General features: G+C 37.5%; 1 protein-coding gene across 1 annotated transcript in view; it reads right to left on the minus strand.

Annotated features, from left to right (window-relative positions):
• Positions 1 to 4,319, minus strand: part of LOC123540797 (adenylyl cyclase-associated protein 1-like) — a 119,580-nt gene extending 115,261 nt beyond the window's left edge. The window contains exon 1 of the mRNA XM_053527339.1: positions 4,255 to 4,319. The gene's annotated coding sequence lies outside the window, so the exon portion shown is untranslated. The remainder of the gene's footprint in view (positions 1 to 4,254) is intronic.
• Positions 4,320 to 6,000: the final 1,681 nt, after the last annotated feature.

A 6,000-nucleotide genomic window follows, 5' to 3' on the forward strand; every position in this document is an offset into this window, starting at 1 on the left:
TAGCAGGTTGATAGCCATGTATCATGGTCTAGAAATCTTTGAAAAAGATAAAAAGTAAGAAAAACTCACATTTTCAGTTTTGGCCGCCATTTTGTTTTGGTGGTAAGGAGTAGATCAAATACCCCCCTTGAGATAGATAGATAGATAGATAGATAGACAGGTTGTTTGGAAAATAAAAAAAATCACTGGGTAAATATATACCTTATCTGTTGCTCTCTGTTAAAGAATCAACATGATTCTTATTGAATAGTCTTATAACTGAGAGATATATCTTATGCCAAAAATAGAAGGGCTATTGGCATATCTAAATTATATCTTATCTATCTATCTATCTATTTATACTGCAGCGCTCCTCTCTGCGAGTATTTTTTGCAGCTGCGCGCCTGTACAAGAAGTTAAAAGTAGATTGGATAGAAGGATAAAAGTAATACACGGTGTGTATTGCAGTATAAATACAGTTGATAGTGTTAAAAACAAGAAGGATTTACAGATAAAAGCAGTTTAAAAACAGGTCCATCATGTTAAGCATTGTGTACAAGTTTGGTCACACCCTGTTTAAACTGATTCAGGGTGGGGGCTTGCACAAGTTGTACTGGAAGGGCATTCCAAAGTACTATGGTGGCTGGGAAGAAAGAGTACTTATAGTAATTACAGGGAGTGAGGATCTGAGTATAGGAGTGGGGATGCATATGTCTTGTTAGACGGGATGGGGGGCTGACATAGGGGGGGAGTGGCACAGCAACCAAACCATTCACTATCTTGTAGAACATAAGGAGGCGTGAATCAGATCTCCTATCTTCAAGGGTACGCCATCTCAGCTGACCTAGCATGTTTGTGACACTGCTGTAAGGGGAGTAGTCATGATTTACCCATCGCGCTGCCCTCCGCTGAATCATTTCGATCTGGTGGATGTTTTGTTGGGTGTAAGGGTTCCAAACACAGCTAGCATATTCTAGCTGTGGCCTGACTAGTGATTTATAAGCTACTTCTCGAACTTTTGGGTTCTTGCATGGGATGTTTCGTTTAATGAAGTTTAGTGTTCGGGTAGCTTTGGACGTGACTAAATCAGTCTTCGTCGTAACTGGGTTGCCCGAAGTCCGGGACAAGTAGATCCTGTTTCGGGCAAGCCAAAGTTTTCAGGTGGTTGCCCGAACGGACAAGTGCTTTTTTCCGAAATTTAAATCCCTTAATTTTCACAATAATTACAGAATTTCATGAATCTGAAATGAACATCCTAAATACTAGCTTTCGTATATTTATGCATGAATTGATGACTTCACATTTGCAATATATAAAGTAACTTTACAAAATTCATAAATTACATCCCTAAAATTACCTGAATTGACTGGAATTTACCCGCGAATCGTAAAGATATCAAAACGTCATGCCAGTAATTTTCAATTCCACGAGCACGTGCGACCTATCGTATCGCCGTTACTTTTGTTTATCGACACGTACACAAAAAATGCGTATAGTGCATTCATTCTTTAATATAATCGCTTCAAATTTTCAACACCGCTTGAAAAGTTATACAGTTTGAATTCTATAACAATTTTAATAAGATATCGACAGAAATGTAGGCAAAATTCTATAAAAACGATCGAAGTTTCATACAATTACTTGTAAAATTTCAAACAGCGCGATCTTAATTATTTATTTATTTCTAAAAGTAAATAGATAAAACATACTATAGTCATAAATTTCAGACTTTTGACAAGAAAGTACAAAAAACAGAATTAAAAAATCTTAAATAATGAAAAAGCGGCAGCAATTTAAATACATCGAGTAAAACGATTTTCGGCAAACTGTTTTCTGCAAGTGCGGCAGAATAGGTTACGGGACCACGTGAACGTAAATAAAAATTGTTTTAAAATAAAGCAGTATGATGTCGCTGTGGTTTTTAATTAGTTTAATAAGTAAATGAATCTTTGTACTTTTTTGACTCGACACTATGTCAGATATTCTTTTCAAACAATAATGTAAATTCCTTGAGGGCAAATAGGTCACAGAGGTAGGATATCTACTATTATCGTTTGACACATTTACCTGTCAGTTTATACGGGATATTGTATATTCGCTTTTAAAAAAATTAAAGAAGATACCTTTTTTACTGATTTCTTCTCAGCAATTTAAAGAACCGAGGCCGTACGATCAGACAGTGATGTGTCACATGGCGCGAAAACATGACGTAATGCCATGACAATCTCGGGCAACTATGCCGCTTTGATCTCCACTTCAGAAGCCACAATACCGACACACTTCTTTTAGCTCTTTGAGGGGGTTTTAATTGATGATGAAAACAAGGCCAATTACTTGTTTATCAACAGAATAATTACCTATAATTGTTAATGTTTTTTTTTCGCTTTAAACACGGGTGGGTTGATGTGTTATTTTGTCCATATTTTTTTTGGACACGTCGCCCCGGACTGTGATAATAGGCTACATTAAAATTTTACTTGATAATAATGCTTCAAAAAAAATTAAAAAAACAAAACAAAAAACAAAAATACTGACCTACCGACCCTACTTTTTTTGGCCATGCCAGGTGCCTAACTGCCTAACCAGGCTGATCCATTATTGCAGTTAACTTTGAACAACTACACAATATTTTAAAGGCCCTAGGCCCTAAAAAGTAAGTTTTAGAAGGATAGTGCAAATTTGAACCCCACACCTGGCATACAACTAGATACTGGTATAGGTCTTACTTTTTTTCTACAGTTTTCTCCCATAATTTCTGTCTGCTAGTTACTTGAATATTGCAACATGGTTATCCACTTACGTTGGCTTAGCCTGCCCATGGATAGTGTGGGTAGGTTAGTTGACTACCATTTAAATAACTGAATGTTGAATTAAGCATAAACCAAAATACATCATATTTATAAACAAAATTATTTCGGGCAAGTAAAAATGTTTTCAGGCAAGTGGTTTTCTTAACTTGCTTGCCCGAAAGGACAAGTGCTGAAAAAAAATTAAGGCGAAGACTGCTAAATTGATGTGTTTATTCCAATTTAGATCTGAGGATATAGTGACCCCAAGGTACTTTGCATCAGGAACTGTTTCCAAGACTTGGCCATGGAGTGTGTACTTTGATTTAAAAGGTTTTTTTGACCTTGTTATGTTCATAACAGTGCATTTTGATGGGTTGAACTCCATGTCCCACTTGCTTTCCCATATCTGTTACCTATTTAAGTCTTGCTGGAGGATGTTTTCTTGGGCAGAGCTATTTACAGTTAAGTAGACAGCAGTGTCATCGGCGAATAACCGAACCTGTGAAATTAGATTTTCAGGCAGGTCATTAATGTAGAGTAAGAATAGAAGGGGGCCTAGGACGGAGCCCTGTGGGACTCCGGACGTTTCTGGAACTTCTTCTGATGTTTCACCATTCACAAGGACAGACTGGAGCCTGCCAATCAAAAAAGACTTGACCCATTGCAACGTGGTGCCCTGAACGCCATGTTGATGAAGTTTATACAGAAGTTTCAGATGGTTAACCTTGTCAAATGCTTAAGAGAAGTCCAGAAGGATCAGGTCCGTCTGGTGGCCTTGAATTAAGTTTCGGGATAGATCTTCTACAAGTTCGAGTAACTGCGTTTCACATGACCTTTTTTCTCTGAACCCATGCTGTAGGTCATACAGGACATTGTTAACCTGGAAATGCTTGGTAATATTAGAGGCTATGATATGTTCCAGTAACTTACAAAGGATGCAAGTTAGGGATATAGGCCGGTAATTTGCAGGATTGCTTTTGTCACCCTTCTTAAATAAAGGAGTGACATTGGCCTTGGTCCAGTCAGCTGGGATAGTGCCCGTGTCAAGGGACCTTTGAAAGAGCTTAGTGACTAGTGGTGAGATTTGTTCACTAAGATTTTTAAGAAGGATTGGCTTTAGACCATCGGGACCACATGCTTTTGTGAGGAGATAAGGATATGACCGTTGTGGAATAAGAAAAATAATCGGCACAAAAGTTTTGCCAATAGACTCTTCTTAGCAGAAAAATATTCTTTCACACAATGATTTCCAACACCGTGCAATTGTTCAGTGGATCATTTCCTTGAAAGATCCTAAATAATACATGACTCACATTCTTTCATTTCCTACTCTGGACCAGACCATCACTTTTCATTATTCAACGATAGTGACAGCTTTAATGACAGGTGAACATGCATTGAAACTTGTATTCACAACATAATTAAGTGTTCTGCCTACTATAAACTAAATATAATAAGTGTAATTTAAAGAAAACACCAATTTTACCGGTAAAACGCCTCACTTCCGCATTTGTCTATGACCGGAAACAGAAATGTGACCCATAATGCAATATAAATGCGCAGACTAAAATCTGTCCGAAGTCGGATTATTTACCGGCTTTTTTTTTTTTTTTTTTTTTTTTGTGGCTGTGCGGCTGTGTTTGTGGTGATCAGTGCTTCCGAGAAATCTATCCTTTACCTTTTTAAATATACTGGTTCGAGTCGTAAATTCGGCCACTTTTTGCAGTACATGTCATGTTACTTCCATCAAACAATAAAACAACATCCAAGGTCAAGCCAAAGACCCTTAAGCCAACAACTTGCCAGATCATAAACCAAATAACTATAAACTATATTTATTTTTATAGCTCTTTGCTTAAACAGACCCCAACAAGAATATAACTCGAAGGTCTGGTCCCATACACACAAACTCAAATAGACAGAATAGAAGCGGCACAAAGACGCGGGGCAACGCGTTTGGAAATTCCGACTTCGGCCACAACCATAGTGTTAACGTAAAGCTACACAGTCTTAAACGGCACCGGATTTATTTCCGTCACATAGATGCCCGACTGTCTTTTATTATCTTTTTCAGTTCATCTGATGTTAAAAACGTCAACATTTTTATGAATGTTTGCTTAATATGTCGCCTTTAAAGAGAAATAAGATGAGGAAATATTCATGCTTTATACATGTGTGATGCCTAACGTCTTTTTTGACATTTTATACTATTTTATACTATTTCCTTGAAAATTCAAACCTATAACGGTACACCAGAATGCTTGTTATTACCAGAAGCTCCGTGGAAGATCTTAGGCATGCGAGAATGCAGGGCTGTGACATCCTTTCCTTAATTATTATTGCCAGCATCCATTACCACTTACCCTGCTAAATTTCTATAACGAACTTGTCCATCTTTCGGACAGTACCATTAACTGTTAAAAGGGGTGCTTACCAAAAAGATACTGACTGAATGGCGAACATTGCAGGTCATAATCAGACTGTATGGACGTGCAGGCTGATCTTGGTCTGCACTGATCGCAAAGGCAGAAACAGTTACCACCAGCAGGCTAAAGGTTAAACTTATAATCGAGCAATGACTAATTTCTCACATGTAACAGCCTGTCATTCAAAGCCCGCACCCCGAGTCAATATAAATATCGCAGTCGGCATTATCATCTCCGGCAGCAGATTTTCTTCGTCATCATTAGCAGTAGCAACAACAACTTGACAAATGATCATTTTCATGATCCATTCAACCACCATCTTTATCAATATCATCACCATTATCATCACTCGCAGCAGCAGCAGCAGCAACAACAACATCAACAATACTTCCTTTATTCTTGTGAACAGGTTAGAAGCCACAAATTATCTTCCGATTAACCTCCATTATAACATTATGACGTGCGTCGCCCCCCAATTAGTCGAAACGGTCAACAACATTTTTTCAAGAGTTATCTAAGTTCTTTCGAAAGATACTTTATATGTATATTTTTCGCATGAAAGATTTATAACCCCTCTTTACATCGCTGGCATGGTTTGGATGGTGGGAGAAAAGTGTTGAATGAAAAAAAATTCTATCAGTACACAATGCAAAAACAATGTAGCGCATATTGTAAATATGTATAACCAAGTACCGAAAAAATGGAAAATGCATGAAAAAGGTTGAATACTACTTTGGATTTGTTTACAAGGACTGAACCTTGCAGGGTCACATTTATTTACTCCTAGTAAGTTTTCTACTAAGAAC

The sequence above is a fragment of the Mercenaria mercenaria genome, chromosome 16 (assembly GCF_021730395.1).
Source record: "Mercenaria mercenaria strain notata chromosome 16, MADL_Memer_1, whole genome shotgun sequence".
In the NCBI taxonomy this organism is placed as follows: domain Eukaryota; kingdom Metazoa; phylum Mollusca; class Bivalvia; order Venerida; family Veneridae; genus Mercenaria; species Mercenaria mercenaria.